An 18,987-nucleotide genomic window follows, 5' to 3' on the forward strand; every position below is an offset into this window, starting at 1 on the left:
AAGCATTTCCAACCCCACTTACAAGTGAAACTTGCTAAAATGTGCCTAGCTACTCTTCACTGAAAAGCTTGTTTCTGCATACATTTTTGGCATACGTTTGCTCCTGCTGGGTCAGCCGAGCAGCGAATTTCTACTTAACCACCTGCTATCATGAGAGACATCAGGTCTGCATCTTTTGAGCCCAGTACTGAGCCTGAAAAGCGTTTCCAACTCCACTTACAAGTGAAACTTGCTAAAATGTGCCTGGCTGCTCTTCACTGAAAAGCTTGGTTCTGCATACATTTTTAGCATACATTTGCTCCTGCTGGGTCAGCCGAGCAGCAAATTTCTACTTAACCACCTGCTATCATGAGAGAGATCAGGGCTGCATCTTTTGAGCCCAGTACTGAGCCTGAAAAGAATTTCCAACCCCACTTACAAGTGGAACTTGCTAAAGCTGCTCTTCACTGAATAGCTTGGTTTTGCACACATTTTTAGCATACGTTTGCTCCTGCTGGGTCAGCCGAGCAGAAAATTTCTACTTAACCACCTGCTATCATGAGAGACATCAGGGCTGCATCTTTTGAGCCCAGTACTAAGCCTGAAAAGCGTTTCCAACCCCACTTACAAGTGAAACTTGCTAAAATGTGCCTGGCTGCTCTTCACTGAAAAGCTTGGTTCTGCATACATTTTTAGCATACGTTTGCTCCTGGTGGGTCAGCCGAGCAGCAAATTTCTACTTAGCCACCTGCTATCATGAGAGACATCAGGGCTGCATCTTTTGAGCCCAGTACTGAGCCTGAAAATCATTTCCAACCCCACTTACAAGTGAAACGTGCTAAAATGTGCCTAGCTGCTCTTCACTGAAAAGCTTGTTTCTGCATACATTTTTGGCATACGTTTTCTCCTGCTGGGTCAGCCGAGCAGCGAATTTCTACTTAACCACCTGCTATCATGAGAGACATCAGGGCTGCATCTTTTGAGGCCAGTACTGAGCCTGAAAAGCATTTCCAACCCCACTTACAAGTGAAACTTGCTAAAATGTGCCTAGCTGCTCTTCACTGAAAAGCTTGTTTCTGCATACATTTTTGGCATACGTTTGCTCCTGCTGGGTCAGCCGAGCAGCGAATTTCTACTTAACCACCTGCTATCATGAGAGACATCAGGGCTGCATCTTTTGAGCCCAGTACTGAGCCTGAAAAGCATTTCCAACCCCACTTACAAGTGAAACTTGCTAAAATGTGCCTAGCTGCTCTTCACTGAAAAGCTTGTTTCTGCATACATTTTTGGCATACGTTTGCTCCTGCTGGGTCAGCCGAGCAGCAAATTTCTACTTAACCACCTGCTATCATGAGAAACATCAGGGCTGCATCTTTTGAGCCCAGTACTGAGCCTGAAAAGCATTTCCAACCCCACTTGCAAGTGAAACTTGCTAAAATGTGCCTGGCTGCTCTTCACTGAAAAGCTAGGTTCTGCATACATTTTTGGCATACGTTTGCTCCTGCTGGGTCAGCCGAGCAGCGAATTTCTACTTAACCACCTGCTATCATGAGAGAGATCGGGGCTGCATCTTTTGAGCCCAGTACTGAGCCTGAAAAGCGTTTCCAACCCCACTTACAAGTGAAACCTGCTAAAATGTGCCTGGCTGCTCTTCACTGAAAAGCTTGGTTCTGCATACATTTTTAGCATACGTTTGCTCCTGCTGGGTCAGCCGAGCAGCAAATTTCTACTTAACCACCTGCTATCATGAGAGAGATCAGGGCTGCATCTTTTGAGCACAGTACTGAGCCTGAAAAGCATTTCCAACCCCACTTACAAGTGAAACTTGCTAAAACGTGCCTGGCTGCTCTTCACTGAAAAGCTTGGTTCTGCACACATTTTTAGCATACGTTTGCTCCTGCTGGGTCAGCCGAGCAGCAAATTTCTACTTAACCACCTGCTATCATGAGAGACATCAGGGCTGCATCTTTTGAGCCCAGTACTGAGCCTGAAAAGCGTTTCCAACCCAACTTACAAGTGAAACTTGCTAAAATGTGCCTGGCTGCTCTTCACTGAAATGCTTGGTTCTGCATACATTTTTAGCATACGTTTGCTCCTGCTGGGTTACCCGAGCAGCAAATTTCTACTTAACCACCTGCTATCATGAGAGACATCAGGGCTGCATCTTTTGAGCCCAGTACTGAGCCTGAAAAGCGTTTCCAACCCCACTTACAAGTGAAACGTGCTAAAATGTGCCTGGCTGCTCTTCACTGAAAAGCTTGGTTCTGCATACATTTTTAGCATACGTTTGCTCCTGCTGGGTCAGCCGAGCAGCGAATTTCTACTTAACCACCTGCTATCATGAGAGACATCAGGGCTGCATCTTTTGAGCCCAGTACTGAGCCTGAAAAGCGTTTCCAACCCCACTTACAAGTGAAACTTGCTAAAATGTGCCTGGCTGCTCTTCACTGAAATGCTTGGTTCTGCACACATTTTTAGCATACGTTTGCTCCTTCTGGGCCAGCCGAGCAGCGAATTTCTACTTAACCACCTGCTATCATGAGAGACATCAGGGCTGCATCTTTTGAGCCCAGTACTGAGCCTGAAAAGCGTTTCCAACCCCACTTACAAGTGAAACTTGCTAAAATGTGCCTGGCTGCTCTTCACTGAAATGCTTGGTTCTGCATACATTTTTAGCATACGTTTGCTCCTGCTGGGTCAGCCGAGCAGCAAATTTCTACTTAACCACCTGCTATCATGAGAAACATCAGGGCTGCATCTTTTGAGCCCAGTACTGAGCCTGAAAAGCGTTTCCAACCCCACTTACAAGTGAAACTTGCTAAAATGTGCCTGGCTGCTCTTCACTGAAAAGCTAGGTTCTGCATACATTTTTGGCATACGTTTGCTCCTGCTGGGTCAGCCGAGCAGCAAATTTCTACTTAACCACCTGCTATCATGAGAGAGATCAGGGCTGCATCTTTTGAGCACAGTACTGAGCCTGAAAAGCATTTCCAACCCCACTTACAAGTGAAACTTGCTAAAACGTGCCTGGCTGCTCTTCACTGAAAAGCTTGGTTCTGCACACATTTTTAGCATACGTTTGCTCCTGCTGGGTCAGCCAAGCAGCAAATTTCTACTTAACCACCTGCTATCATGAGAGACATCAGAGCTGCATCTTTTGAGCCCAGTACTAAGCCTGAAAAGCGTTTCCAACCCCACTTACAAGTGAAACTTGCTAAAATGTGCCTCTCTGCTCTTCACTGAAAAGCTGATTCTGCGTACATTTTTGGCATAGGTTTGCTCCTGCTGGGTCAGCCGAGCAGCAAATTTCTACTTAACCACCTGCTATCATGAGAGACATCAGGGCTGCATCTTTTGAGGCCAGTACTGAGCCTGAAAAGCATTTCCAACCCCACTTACAAGTGAAACTTGCTAAAATGTGCCTAGCTGCTCTTCACTGAAAAGCTTGTTTCTGCATACATTTTTGGCATACGTTTGCTCCTGCTGGGTCAGCCGAGCAGCAAATTTCTACTTAACCACCTGCTATCATGAGAGACATCAGGGCTGCATCTTTTGAGCCCAGTACTGAGCCTGAAAAGCGTTTCCAACCCCACTTACAAGTGAAACTTGCTAAAATGTGCCTGGCTGCTCTTCACTGAAAAGCTAGGTTCTGCATAAATTTTTGGCATACGTTTGCTCCTGCTGGGTCAGCAGAGCAGCGAATTTCTACTTAACCACCTGCTATCATGAGAGAGATCGGGGCTGCATCTTTTGAGATCAGTACTGAGCCTGAAAAGCGTTTCCAACCCCACTTACAAGTGAAACCTGCTAAAATGTGCCTGGCTGCTCTTCACTGAAAAGCTTGGTTCTGCATACATTTTTGGCATACGTTTGCTCCTGCTGGGTTAGCCGAGCAGCGAATTTCTACTTAACCACCTGCTATCATGAGAGACATCAGGGCTGCATCTTTTGAGCCCAGTACTGAGCCTGAAAAGCGTTTCCAACCCCACTTACAAGTGAAACTTGCTAAAATGTGCCTAGCTGCTCTTCACTGAAAAGCTTGTTTCTGCATACATTTTTGGCATACGTTTGCTCCTGCTGGGTCAGCCGAGCAGCGAATTTCTACTTAACCACCTGCTATCATGAGAGACATCAGGGCTGCATCTTTTGAGCCCAGTACTAAGCCTGAAAAGCATTTCCAACCCCACTTACAAGTGAAACTTGCTAAAATGTGCCTAGCTGCTCTTCACTGAAAAGCTTGTTTCTGTATACATTTTTGGCATACGTTTGCTCCTGCTGGGTCAGCCGAGCAGAGAATTTCTATCTAACCACCTGCTATCATGAGAGACTCAGGGCTGCATCTTTTGAGCCCAGTACTGAGCCAGAAAAGCGTTTCCAACCCCACTTACAAGTGAAACTTGCTCAAATGTGCCTGGCTGCTCTTCACTGAAAAGCTTGGTTCTGCATACATTTTTAGCATACGTTTGCTCCTGCTGGGTCAGCCGAGCAGCGAATTTCTACTTAACCACCTGCTATCATGAGAGACATCAGGGCTGCATCTTTTGAGCCCAGTACTAAGCCTGAAAAGCATTTCCAACCCCACTTACAAGTGAAACTTGCAAAAATGTGCCTAGCTGCTCTTCACTGAAAAGCTTGTTTCTGCATACATTTTTGGCATACGTTTGCTCCTGCTGGGTCAGCCGAGCAGCAAATTTCTACTTAACCACCTGCTATCATGAGAGAGATCAGGGCTGCATCTTTTGAGCCCAGTACTGAGCCTGAAAAGCATTTCCAACCCCACTTACAAGTGAAACTTGCTAAAGCTGCTCTTCACTCAAAAGCTTGGTTCTGCACACATTTTTAGCATACGTTTGCTCCTGCTGGGTCAGCCGAGCAGCAAATTTCTACTTAACCACCTGCTATCATGAGAGACATCAGGGCTGCATCTTTTGAGCCCAGTACTGAGCCTGAAAAGCGTTTCCAACCCCACTTACAAGTGAAACTTGCTAAAATGTGCCTGGCTGCTCTTCACTGAAAAGCTTGATTCTGCATACATTTTTAGCATACGTTTGCTCCTGGTGGGTCAGCCGAGCAGCAAATTTCTACTTAGCCACCTGCTATCATGAGAGAGATCAGGGCTGCATCTTTTGAGCCCAGTACTGAGCCTGAAAAGCGTTTCCAACCCCACTTACAAGTGAAACATGCTAAAATGTGCCTGGCTGCTCTTCACTGAAAAGCTTGGTTCTGCATACATTTTTAGCATACGTTTGCTCCTGCTGGGTCAGCCGAGCAGCACATTTCTACTTAACCACCTGCTATCATGAGAGCCATCAGGGCTGCATCTTTTGAGCCCAGTACTGAGCCTGAAAAGCGTTTCCAACCCCACCAACAAGTGAAACTTGCTAAAATATGCCTAGCTGCTCTTCACTGAAATGCTTGGTTCTGCATACATTTTTAGCATACGTTTGCTCCTGCTGGGTCAGCCGAGCAGCAAATTTCTACTTAACCACCTGCTATCATGAGAGACATCAGGGCTGCATCTTTCGAGCCCAGTACTGGGCCTGAAAAGCGTTTCCAACCCCACTTACAAGTGAAACTTGCTAAAATGTGCCTGGCTGCTCTTCACTGAAAAGCTTGGTTCTGCATACATTTTTAGCATACGTTTGCTCCTGCTGGGTCAGCCGAGCACCAAATTTCTACTTAACCACCTGCTATCATGAGAGACATCAGGGCTGCATCTTTTGAGCCCAGTACTGAGCCTGAAAGCGTTTCCCACCCCACTTACAAGTGAAACTTGCTAAAATGTGCCTGGCTGCTCTTCACTGAAAAGCTTGGTTCTGCATACATTTTTAGCATACGTTTGCTCCTGCTGGGTCAGCCGAGCAGCACATTTCTACTTAACCACCTGCTATCATGAGAGCCATCAGGGCTGCATCTTTTGAGCCCAGTACTGAGCCTGAAAAGCGTTTCCAACCCCACCAACAAGTGAAACTTGCTAAAATATGCCTAGCTGCTCTTCACTGAAATGCTTAGTTCTGCATACATTTTTAGCATACGTTTGCTCCTGCTGGGTCAGCCGAGCAGCAAATTTCTACTTAACCACCTGCTATCATGAGAGACATCAGGGCTGCATCTTTTGAGCCCAGTACTGAGCCTGAAAGCGTTTCCCACCCCACTTACAAGTGAAACTTGCTAAAATGTGCCTCTCTGCTCTTCACTGAAAAGCTGATTCTGCATACATTTTTGGCATAGGTTTGCTCCTGCTGGGTCAGCGGAGCAGCAAATTTCTACTTAACCACCTGCTATCATGAGAGACATCAGGGCTGCATCTTTTGAGGCCAGTACTGAGCCTGAAAAGCATTTCCAACCCCACTTACAAGTGAAACTTGCTAAAATGTGCCTAGCTGCTCTTCACTGAAAAGCTTGTTTCTGCATACATTTTTGGCATATGTTTGCTCCTGCTGGGTCAGCCGAGCAGCGAATTTCTACTTAACCACCTGCTATCAAGCGAGACATCAGGGCTGCATCTTTTGAGCCCAGTACTGAGCCTGAAAAGCATTTCCAACCCCACTTACAAGTGAAACTTGCTAAAATGTGCCTAGCTGCTCTTCACTGAAAAGCTTGTTTCTGCATACATTTTTGGCATACGTTTGCTCCTGCTGGGTCAGCCGAGCAGCGAATTTCTACTTAACCACCTGCTATCATGAGAGACATCAGGTCTGCATCTTTTGAGCCCAGTACTGAGCCTGAAAAGCGTTTCCAACCCCACTTACAAGTGAAACTTGCTAAAATGTGCCTGGCTGCTCTTCACTAAAAAGCTTGGTTCTGCATACATTTTTAGCATACGTTTGCTCCTGCTGGGTCAGCCGAGCAGCAAATTTCTACTTAACCACCTGCTATCATGAGAGAGATCAGGGCTGCATCTTTTGAGCCCAGTACTGAGCCTGAAAAGAATTTCCAACCCCACTTACAAGTGGAACTTGCTAAAGCTGCTCTTCACTGAATAGCTTGGTTTTGCACACATTTTTAGCATACGTTTGCTCCTGCTGGGTCAGCCGAGCAGAAAATTTCTACTTAACCACCTGCTATCATGAGAGACATCAGGGCTGCATCTTTTGAGCCCAGTACTTAGCGTGAAAAGCGTTTCCAACCCCACTTACAAGTGAAACTTGCTAAAATGTGCCTGGCTGCTCTTCACTGAAAAGCTTGGTTCTGCATACATTTTTAGCATACGTTTGCTCCTGGTGGGTCAGCCGAGCAGCAAATTTCTACTTAGCCACCTGCTATCATGAGAGACATCAGGGCTGCATCTTTTGAGCCCAGTACTGAGCCTGAAAAGCAATTCCAACCCCACTTACAAGTGAAACATGCTAAAATGTGCCTGGCTGCTCTTCACTGAAAAGCTTGGTTCTGCACACATTTTTAGCATACGTTTGCTCCTGCTGGGTCTGCCTAGCAGCAAATTTCTACTTAACCACCTGCTATCATGAGAGACATCAGGGCTGCATCTATTGAGCCCAGTACTGAGCCTGAAAAGCATTTCCAACCCCACTTACAAGTGAAACCTGCTAAAATGTGCCTGGCTGCTCTTCACTGAAAAGCTTGGTTCTGCATACATTTTTAGCATACGTTTGCTCCTGCTGGGTCAGCCGAGCAGCGAATTTCTACTTAACCACCTGCTATCATGAGAGACATCAGAGCTGCATCTTTTGAGCCCAGTACTAAGCCTGAAAAGCGTTTCCAACCCCACTTACAAGTGAAACTTGCTAAAATGTGCCTCTCTACTCTTCACTGAAAAGCTGATTCTGCGTACATTTTTGGCATAGGTTTGCTCCTGCTGGGTCAGTCGAGCAGCAAATTTCTACTTAACCACCTGCTATCATGAGAGACATCAGGGCTGCATCTTTTGAGGCCAGTACTGAGCCTGAAAAGCATTTCCAACCCCACTTACAAGTAAAACTTGCTAAAATGTGCCTAGCTGCTCTTCACTGAAAAGCTTGTTTCTGCATGCATTTTTGGCATACGTTTGCTCCTGCTGGGTCAGCCGAGCAGCGAATTTCTACTTAACCACCTGCTATCATGAGAAACATCAGGGCTGCATCTTTTGAGCCCAGTACTGAGCCTGAAAAGCGTTTCCAACCCCACTTACAAGTGAAACTTGCTAAAATGTGCCTGGCTGCTCTTCACTGAAAAGCTAGGTTCTGCATACATTTTTGGCATACGTTTGCTCCTGCTGGGTCAGCCGAGCAGCGAATTTCTACTTAACCACCTGCTATCATGAGAGAGATCGGGGCTGCATCTTTTGAGCCCAGTACTGAGCCTGAAAAGCGTTTCCAACCCCACTTACAAGTGAAACTTGCTCAAATGTGCCTGGCTGCTCTTCACTGAAAAGCTTGGTTCTGCATACATTTTTAGCATACGTTTGCTCCTGCTGGGTCAGTCGAGCAGCAAATTTCTACTTAACCACCTGCTATCATGATCAGGGCTGCATCTTTTGAGCCCAGTACTGAGCCTGAAAAGCATTTCCAACCCCACTTACAAGTGAAACTTGCTAAAATGTGCCTAGCTGCTCTTCACTGAAAAGCTTGTTTCTGCATACATTTTTGGCATACGTTTGCTCCTGCTGGGTCAGCCGAGCAGCGAATTTCTACCTAACCACCTGCTATCATGAGAGACTCAGGGCTGCATCTTTTGAGCCCAGTACTGAGCCAGAAAAGCGTTTCCAACCCCACTTACAAGTGAAACTTGCTCAAATGTGCCTGGCTGCTCTTCACTGAAAAGCTTGGTTCTGCATACATTTTTAGCATACGTTTGCTCCTGCTGGGTCAGCCGAGCAGCGAATTTCTACTTAACCACCTGCTATCATGAGAGACATCAGGGCTGCATCTTTTGAGCCCAGTACTAAGCCTGAAAAGCATTTCCAACCCCACTTACAAGTGAAACTTGCTAAAATGTGCCTAGCTGCTCTTCACTGAAAAGCTTGTTTCTGCATACATTTTTGGCATACGTTTGCTCCTGCTGGGTCAGCCGAGCAGCAAATTTCTACTTAACCACCTGCTATCATGAGAGAGATCAGGGCTGCATCTTTTGAGCCCAGTACTGAGCCTGAAAAGCATTTCCAACCCCACTTACAAGTGAAACTTGCTAAAGCTGCTCTTCACTCAAAAGCTTGGTTCTGCACACATTTTTAGCATACGTTTGCTCCTGCTGGGTCAGCCGAGCAGCAAATTTCTACTTAACCACCTGCTATCATGAGAGACATCAGGGCTGTATCTTTTGAGCCCAGTACTGAGCCTGAAAAGCGTTTCCAACCCCACTTACAAGTTAAACTTTCTAAAATGTGCCTGGCTGCTCTTCACTGCAAAGCTTGGTTCTGCATACATTTTTAGCATACGTTTGCTCCTGCTGGGTCAGCCGAGCACCAAATTTCTACTTAACCACCTGCTATCATGAGAGACATCAGGGCTGCATCTTTTGAGCCCAGTACTGAGCCTGAAAGCGTTTCCCACCCCACTTACAAGTGAAACTTGCTAAAATGTGCCTCTCTGCTCTTCACTGAAAAGCTTGGTTCTGCATACATATTTAGCATATGTTTGCTCCTGCTGGGCCAGCCGAGCAGCAAATTTCTACTTAACCACCTGCTATCATGAGAGACATCAGAGCTGCATCTTTTGAGCCCATTACTAAGCCTGAAAAGCGTTTCCAACCCCACTTACAAGTGAAACTTGCTAAAATGTGCCTCTCTGCTCTTCACTGAAAAGCTGATTCTGCATACATTTTTGGCATAGGTTTGCTCCTGCTGGGTCAGCCGAGCAGCAAATTTCTACTTAACCACCTGCTATCATGAGAGACATCAGGGCTGCATCTTTTGAGGCCAGTACTGAGCCTGAAAAGCATTTCCAACCCCACTTACAAGTGAAACTTGTTAAAATGTGCCTAGCTGCTCTTCACTGAAAAGCTTGTTTCTGCATACATTTTTGGCATATGTTTGCTCCTGCTGGGTCAGCCGAGCAGCGAATTTCTACTTAACCACCTGCTATCAAGCGAGACATCAGGGCTGCATCTTTTGAGCCCAGTACTGAGCCTGAAAAGCATTTCCAACCCCACTTACAAGTGAAACTTGCTAAAATGTGCCTAGCTACTCTTCACTGAAAAGCTTGTTTCTGCATACATTTTTGGCATACGTTTGCTCCTGCTGGGTCAGCCGAGCAGCGAATTTCTACTTAACCACCTGCTATCATGAGAGACATCAGGTCTGCATCTTTTGAGCCCAGTACTAAGCCTGAAAAGCATTTCCAACCCCACTTACAAGTGAAACTTGCTAAAATGTGCCTAGCTGCTCTTCACTGAAAAGCTTGTTTCTGCATACATTTTTGGCATACGTTTGCTCCTGCTGGGTCAGCCGAGCAGCAAATTTCTACTTAACCACCTGCTATCATGAGAGAGATCAGGGCTGCATCTTTTGAGCCCAGTACTGAGCCTGAAAAGCATTTCCAACCCCACTTACAAGTGAAACTTGCTAAAGCTGCTCTTCACTCAAAAGCTTGGTTCTGCACACATTTTTAGCATACGTTTGCTCCTGCTGGGTCAGCCGAGCAGCAAATTTCTACTTAACCACCTGCTATCATGAGAGACATCAGGGCTGTATCTTTTGAGCCCAGTACTGAGCCTGAAAAGCGTTTCCAACCCCACTTACAAGTGAAACTTGCTAAAATGTGCCTGGCTGCTCTTCACTGAAAAGCTTGGTTCTGCATACATTTTTAGCATACGTTTGCTCCTAGTGGGTCAGCCGAGCAGCAAATTTCTACTTAGCCACCTGCTATCATGAGAGAGATCAGGGCTGCATCTTTTGAGCCCAGTACTGAGCCTGAAAAGCGTTTCCAACCCCACTTACAAGTGAAACGTGCTAAAATGTGCCTGGCTGCTCTTCACTGAAAAGCTTGGTTCTGCATACATTTTTAGCATACGTTTGCTCCTGCTGGGTCAGCCGAGCAGCAAATTTCTACTTAACCACCTGCTATCATGAGAGACATCAGGGCTGCATCTTTCGAGCCCAGTACTGAGCCTGAAAAGCGTTTCCAACCCCACTTACAAGTTAAACTTTCTAAAATGTGCCTGGCTGCTCTTCACTGCAAAGCTTGGTTCTGCATACATTTTTAGCATACGTTTGCTCCTGCTGGGTCAGCCGAGCACCAAATTTCTACTTAACCACCTGCTATCATGAGAGACATCAGGGCTGCATCTTTTGAGCCCAGTACTGAGCCTGAAAGCGTTTCCCACCCCACTTACAAGTGAAACTTGCTAAAATGTGCCTCTCTGCTCTTCACTGAAAAGCTTGGTTCTGCATACATATTTAGCATATGTTTGCTCCTGCTGGGCCAGCCGAGCAGCAAATTTCTACTTAACCACCTGCTATCATGAGAGACATCAGAGCTGCATCTTTTGAGCCCATTACTAAGCCTGAAAAGCGTTTCCAACCCCACTTACAAGTGAAACTTGCTAAAATGTGCCTCTCTGCTCTTCACTGAAAAGCTGATTCTGCATACATTTTTGGCATAGGTTTGCTCCTGCTGGGTCAGCCGAGCAGCAAATTTCTACTTAACCACCTGCTATCATGAGAGACATCAGGGCTGCATCTTTTGAGGCCAGTACTGAGCCTGAAAAGCATTTCCAACCCCACTTACAAGTGAAACTTGTTAAAATGTGCCTAGCTGCTCTTCACTGAAAAGCTTGTTTCTGCATACATTTTTGGCATATGTTTGCTCCTGCTGGGTCAGCCGAGCAGCGAATTTCTACTTAACCACCTGCTATCAAGCGAGACATCAGGGCTGCATCTTTTGAGCCCAGTACTGAGCCTGAAAAGCATTTCCAACCCCACTTACAAGTGAAACTTGCTAAAATGTGCCTAGCTACTCTTCACTGAAAAGCTTGTTTCTGCATACATTTTTGGCATACGTTTGCTCCTGCTGGGTCAGCCGAGCAGCGAATTTCTACTTAACCACCTGCTATCATGAGAGACTTCAGGTCTGCATCTTTTGAGCCCAGTACTGAGCCTGAAAAGCGTTTCCAACTCCACTTACAAGTGAAACTTGCTAAAATGTGCCTGGCTGCTCTTCACTGAAAAGCTTGGTTCTGCATACATTTTTAGCATACATTTGCTCCTGCTGGGTCAGCCGAGCAGCAAATTTCTACTTAACCACCTGCTATCATGAGAGAGATCAGGGCTGCATCTTTTGAGCCCAGTACTGAGCCTGAAAAGAATTTCCAACCCCACTTACAAGTGGAACTTGCTAAAGCTGCTCTTCACTGAATAGCTTGGTTTTGCACACATTTTTAGCATACGTTTGCTCCTGCTGGGTCAGCCGAGCAGAAAATTTCTACTTAACCACCTGCTATCATGAGAGACATCAGGGCTGCATCTTTTGAGCCCAGTACTAAGCCTGAAAAGCGTTTCCAACCCCACTTACAAGTGAAACTTGCTAAAATGTGCCTGGCTGCTCTTCACTGAAAAGCTTGGTTCTGCATACATTTTTAGCATACGTTTGCTCCTGGTGGGTCAGCCGAGCAGCAAATTTCTACTTAGCCACCTGCTATCATGAGAGACATCAGGGCTGCATCTTTTGAGCCCAGTACTGAGCCTGAAAAGCAATTCCAACCCCACTTACAAGTGAAACGTGCTAAAATGTGCCTGGCTGCTCTTCACTGAAAAGCTTGGTTCTGCACACATTTTTAGCATACGTTTGCTCCTGCTGGGTCTGCCTAGCAGCACATTTCTACTTAACCACCTGCTATCATGAGAGACATCAGGGCTGCATCTATTGAGCCCAGTACTGAGCCTGAAAAGCATTTCCAACCCCACTTACAAGTGAAACCTGCTAAAATGTGCCTGGCTGCTCTTCACTGAAAAGCTTGGTTCTGCATACATTTTTAGCATACGTTTGCTCCTGCTGGGTCAGCCGAGCAGCGAATTCTACTTAACCACCTGCTATCATGAGAGACATCAGGGCTGCATCTTTTGAGCCCAGTACTGAGCCTGAAAAGCATTTCCAACCCCACTTACAAGTGAAACTTGCTAAAATGTGCCTAGCTGCTCTTCACTGAAAAGCTTGTTTCTGCATACATTTTTGGCATACGTTTGCTCCTGCTGGGTCAGCAGAGCAGCGAATTTCTACTTAACCACCTGCTATCATGAGAGAGATCGGGGCTGCATCTTTTGAGATCAGTACTGAGCCTGAAAAGCGTTTCCAACCCCACTTACAAGTGAAACCTGCTAAAATGTGCCTGGCTGCTCTTCACTGAAAAGCTTGGTTCTGCATACATTTTTGGCATACGTTTGCTCCTGCTGGGTTAGCCGAGCAGCGAATTTCTACTTAACCACCTGCTATCATGAGAGACATCAGGGCTGCATCTTTTGAGCCCAGTACTGAGCCTGAAAAGCGTTTCCAACCCCACTTACAAGTGAAACTTGCTAAAATGTGCCTAGCTGCTCTTCACTGAAAAGCTTGTTTCTGCATACATTTTTGGCATAGGTTTGCTCCTGCTGGGTCAGCCGAGCAGCGAATTTCTACTTAACCACCTGCTATCATGAGAGACTCAGGGCTGCATCTTTTGAGCCCAGTACTGAGCCTGAAAAGCGTTTCCAACCCCACTTACAAGTGAAACTTGCTCAAATGTGCCTGGCTGCTCTTCACTGAAAAGCTTGGTTCTGCATACATTTTTAGCATACGTTTGCTTCTGCTGGGTCAGCCGAGCAGCAAATTTCTACTTAACCACCTGCTATCATGAGAGAGATCAGGGCTGCATCTTTTGAGCCCAGTACTGAGCCTGAAAAGCATTTCCAACCCCACTTACAAGTGAAACTTGCTAAAATGTGCCTAGCTGCTCTTCACTGAAAAGCTTGTTTCTGCATACATTTTTGGCATACGTTTGCTCCTGCTGGGTCAGCCGAGCAGCGAATTTCTACCTAACCACCTGCTATCATGAGAGACTCAGGGCTGCATCTTTTGAGCCCAGTACTGAGCCTGAAAAGCGTTTCCAACCCCACCAACAAGTGAAACTTGCTAAAATATGCCTAGCTGCTCTTCACTGAAATGCTTGGTTCTGCATACATTTTTAGCATACGTTTGCTCCTGCTGGGTCAGCCGAGCAGCAAATTTCTACTTAACCACCTGCTATCATGAGAGAGATCAGGGCTGCATCTTTTGAGCCCAGTACTGAGCCTGAAAAGCGTTTCCAACCCCACTTACAAGTGAAACTTGCTAAAATGTGCCTGGCTGCTCTTCACTGAAAAGCTTGATTCTGCATACATTTTTAGCATACGTTTGCTCCTGCTGGGTCAGCCGAGCAGCAAATTTCTACTTAGCCACCTGCTATCATGAGAGAGATCAGGGCTGCATCTTTTGAGCCCAGTACTGAGCCTGAAAAGCGTTTCCAACCCCACCAACAAGTGAAACTTGCTAAAATATGCCTAGCTGCTCTTCACTGAAATGCTTGGTTCTGCATACATTTTTAGCATACGTTTGCTCCTGCTGGGTCAGCCGAGCAGCAAATTTCTACTTAACCACCTGCTATCATGAGAGACATCAGGGCTGCATCTTTTGAGGCCAGTACTGAGCCTGAAAAGCATTTCCAACCCCACTTACAAGTGAAACTTGCTAAAATGTGCCTAGCTGCTCTTCACTGAAAAGCTTGTTTCTGCATACATTTTTGGCATATGTTTGCTCCTGCTGGGTCAGCCGAGCAGCGAATTTCTACTTAACCACCTGCTATCAAGCGAGACATCAGGGCTGCATCTTTTGAGCCCAGTACTGAGCCTGAAAAGCATTTCCAACCCCACTTACAAGTGAAACTTGCTAAAATGTGCCTAGCTGCTCTTCACTGAAAAGCTTGTTTCTGCATACATTTTTGGCATACGTTTGCTCCTGCTGGGTCAGCCGAGCAGCGAATTTCTACTTAACCACCTGCTATCATGAGAGACATCAGGTCTGCATCTTTTGAGCCCAGTACTGAGCCTGAAAAGCGTTTCCAACCCCACTTACAAGTGAAACTTGCTAAAATGTGCCTGGCTGCTCTTCACTGAAAAGCTTGGTTCTGCATACATTTTTAGCATACGTTTGCTCCTGCTGGGTCAGCCGAGCAGCAAATTTCTACTTAACCACCTGCTATCATGAGAGAGATCAGGGCTGCATCTTTTGAGCCCAGTACTGAGCCTGAAAAGAATTTCCAACCCCACTTACAAGTTGAACTTGCTAAAGCTGCTCTTCACTGAATAGCTTGGTTTTGCACACATTTTTAGCATACGTTTGCTCCTGCTGGGTCAGCCGAGCAGAAAATTTCTACTTAACCACCTGCTATCATGAGAGACATCAGGGCTGCATCTTTTGAGCCCAGTACTTAGCGTGAAAAGCGTTTCCAACCCCACTTACAAGTGAAACTTGCTAAAATGTGCCTGGCTGCTCTTCACTGAAAAGCTTGGTTCTGCATACATTTTTAGCATACGTTTGCTCCTGGTGGGTCAGCCGAGCAGCAAATTTCTACTTAGCCACCTGCTATCATGAGAGACATCAGGGCTGCATCTTTTGAGCCCAGTACTGAGCCTGAAAAGCAATTCCAACCCCACTTACAAGTGAAACGTGCTAAAATGTGCCTGGCTGCTCTTCACTGAAAAGCTTGGTTCTGCACACATTTTTAGCATACGTTTGATCCTGCTGGGTCTGCCTAGCAGCAAATTTCTACTTAACCACCTGCTATCATGAGAGACATCAGGGCTGCATCTATTGAGCCCAGTACTGAGCCTGAAAAGCATTTCCAACCCCACTTACAAGTGAAACCTGCTAAAATGTGCCTGGCTGCTCTTCACTGAAAAGCTTGGTTCTGCATACATTTTTAGCATACGTTTGCTCCTGCTGGGTCAGCCGAGCAGCGAATTTCTACTTAACCACCTGCTATCATGAGAGACATCAGAGCTGCATCTTTTGAGCCCAGTACTAAGCCTGAAAAGCGTTTCCAACCCCACTTACAAGTGAAACTTGCTAAAATGTGCCTCTCTACTCTTCACTGAAAAGCTGATTCTGCGTACATTTTTGGCATAGGTTTGCTCCTGCTGGGTCAGTCGAGCAGCAAATTTCTACTTAACCACCTGCTATCATGAGAGACACCAGGGCTGCATCTTTTGAGGCCAGTACTGAGCCTGAAAAGCATTTCCAACCCCACTTACAAGTAAAACTTGCTAAAATGTGCCTAGCTGCTCTTCACTGAAAAGCTTGTTTCTGAATACATTTTTGGCATACGTTTGCTCCTGCTGGGTCAGCCGAGCAGCGAATTTCTACTTAACCACCTGCTATCATGAGAAACATCAGGGCTGCATCTTTTGAGCCCAGTACTGAGCCTGAAAAGCGTTTCCAACCCCACTTACAAGTGAAACTTGCTAAAATGTGCCTGGCTGCTCTTCACTGAAAAGCTAGGTTCTGCATACATTTTTGGCATACGTTTGCTCCTGCTGGGTCAGCCGAGCAGCGAATTTCTACTTAACCACCTGCTATCATGAGAGAGATCGGGGCTGCATCTTTTGAGCCCAGTACTGAGCCTGAAAAGCGTTTCCAACCCCACTTACAAGTGAAACTTGCTCAAATGTGCCTGGCTGCTCTTCACTGAAAAGCTTGGTTCTGCATACATTTTTAGCATACGTTTGCTCCTGATGGGTCAGTCGAGCAGCAAATTTCTACTTAACCACCTGCTATCATGAGAGAGATCAGGGCTGCATCTTTTGAGCCCAGTACTGAGCCTGAAAAGCATTTCCAACCCCACTTACAAGTGAAACTTGCTAAAATGTGCCTAGCTGCTCTTCACTGAAAAGCTTGTTTCTGCATACATTTTTGGCATACGTTTGCTCCTGCTGGGTCAGCCGAGCAGCGAATTTCTACCTAACCACCTGCTATCATGAGAGACTCAGGGCTGCATCTTTTGAGCCCAGTACTGAGCCAGAAAAGCGTTTCCAACCCCACTTACAAGTGAAACTTGCTCAAATGTGCCTGGCTGCTCTTCACTGAAAAGCTTGGTTCTGCATACATTTTTAGCATACGTTTGCTCCTGCTGGGTCAGCCGAGCAGCGAATTTCTACTTAACCACCTGCTATCATGAGAGACATCAGGGCTGCATCTTTTGAGCCCAGTACTAAGCCTGAAAAGCATTTCCAACCCCACTTACAAGTGAAGTTTGCTAAAATGTGCCTAGCTGCTCTTCACTGAAAAGCTTGTTTCTGCATACATTTTTGGCATACGTTTGCTCCTGCTGGGTCAGCCGAGCAGCAAATTTCTACTTAACCACCTGCTATCATGAGAGAGATCAGGGCTGCATCTTTTGAGCCCAGTACTGAGCCTGAAAAGCATTTCCAACCCCACTTACAAGTGAAACTTGCTAAAGCTGCTCTTCACTCAAAAGCTTGGTTCTGCACACATTTTTAGCATACGTTTGCTCCTGCTGGGTCAGCCGAGCAGCAAATTTCTACTTAACCACCTGCTATCATGAGAGACATCAGGGCTGTATCTTTTGAGCCCAGTACTGAGCCTGAAAAGCGTTTCCAACCCCACTTACAAGTGAAACTTGCTAAAATGTGCCTGGCTGCTCTTCACTGAAAAGCTTGGTTCTGCATACATTTTTAGCATACGTTTGCTCCTGGTGGGTCAGCCGAGCAGCAAATTTCTACTTAGCCACCTGCTATCATGAGAGAGATCAGGGCTGCATCTTTTGAGCCCAGTACTGAGCCTGAAAAGCGTTTCCAACCCCACTTACAAGTGAAACGTGCTAAAATGTGCCTGGCTGCTCTTCACTGAAAAGCTTGGTTCTGCATACATTTTTAGCATACGTTTGCTCCTGCTGGGTCAGCCGAGCAGCAAATTTCTACTTAACCACCTGCTATCATGAGAGACATCAGGGCTGCATCTTTCGAGCCCAGTACTGAGCCTGAAAAGCGTTTCCAACCCCACTTACAAGTTAAACTTTCTAAAATGTGCCTGGCTGCTCTTCACTGCAAAGCTTGGTTCTGCATACATTTTTAGCATACGTTTGCTCCTGCTGGGTCAGCCGAGTACCAAATTTCTACTTAACCACCTGCTATCATGAGAGACATCAGGGCTGCATCTTTTGAGCCCAGTACTGAGCCTGAAAGCGTTTCCCACCCCACTTACAAGTGAAACTTGCTAAAATGTGCCTCTCTGCTCTTCACTGAAAAGCTTGGTTCTGCATACATATTTAGCATATGTTTGCTCCTGCTGGGCCAGCCGAGCAGCAAATTTCTACTTAACCACCTGCTATCATGAGAGACATCAGAGCTGCATCTTTTGAGCCCATTACTAAGCCTGAAAAGCGTTTCCAACCACACTTACAAGTGAAACTTGCTAAAATGTGCCTCTCTGCTCTTCACTGAAAAGCTGATTCTGCATACATTTTTGGCATAGGTTTGCTCCTGCTGGGTCAGCCGAGCAGCAAATTTCTACTTAACCACCTGCTATCATGAGAGACATCAGGGCTGCATCTTTTGAGGCCAGTACTGAGCCTGAAAAGCATTTCCAACCCCACTTACAAGTGAAACTTGTTAAAATGTGCCTAGCTGCTCTTCACTGAAAAACTTGTTTCTGCATACATTTTTGGCATACGTTTGCTCCTGCTGGGTCAGCCGAGCAGCGAATTTCTACTTAACCACCTGCTATCAAGCGAGACATCAGGGCTGCATCTTTTGAGCCCAGTACTGAGCCTGAAAAGCATTTCCAACCCCACTTACAAGTGAAACTTGCTAAAATGTGCCTAGCTACTCTTCACTGAAAAGCTTGTTTCTGCATACATTTTTGGCATACGTTTGCTCCTGCTGGGTCAGCCGAGCAGCAAATTTCTACTTAACCACCTGCTATCATGAGAGAGATCAGGGCTGCATCTTTTGAGCCCAGTACTGAGCCTGAAAAGCATTTCCAACCCCACTTACAAGTGAAACTTGCTAAAGCTGCTCTTCACTCAAAAGCTTGGTTCTGCACACAT

The sequence above is a fragment of the Lissotriton helveticus genome, chromosome 5_1, assembly GCF_964261635.1.
Source record: "Lissotriton helveticus chromosome 5_1, aLisHel1.1, whole genome shotgun sequence".
Lineage (NCBI taxonomy): Eukaryota > Metazoa > Chordata > Amphibia > Caudata > Salamandridae > Lissotriton > Lissotriton helveticus.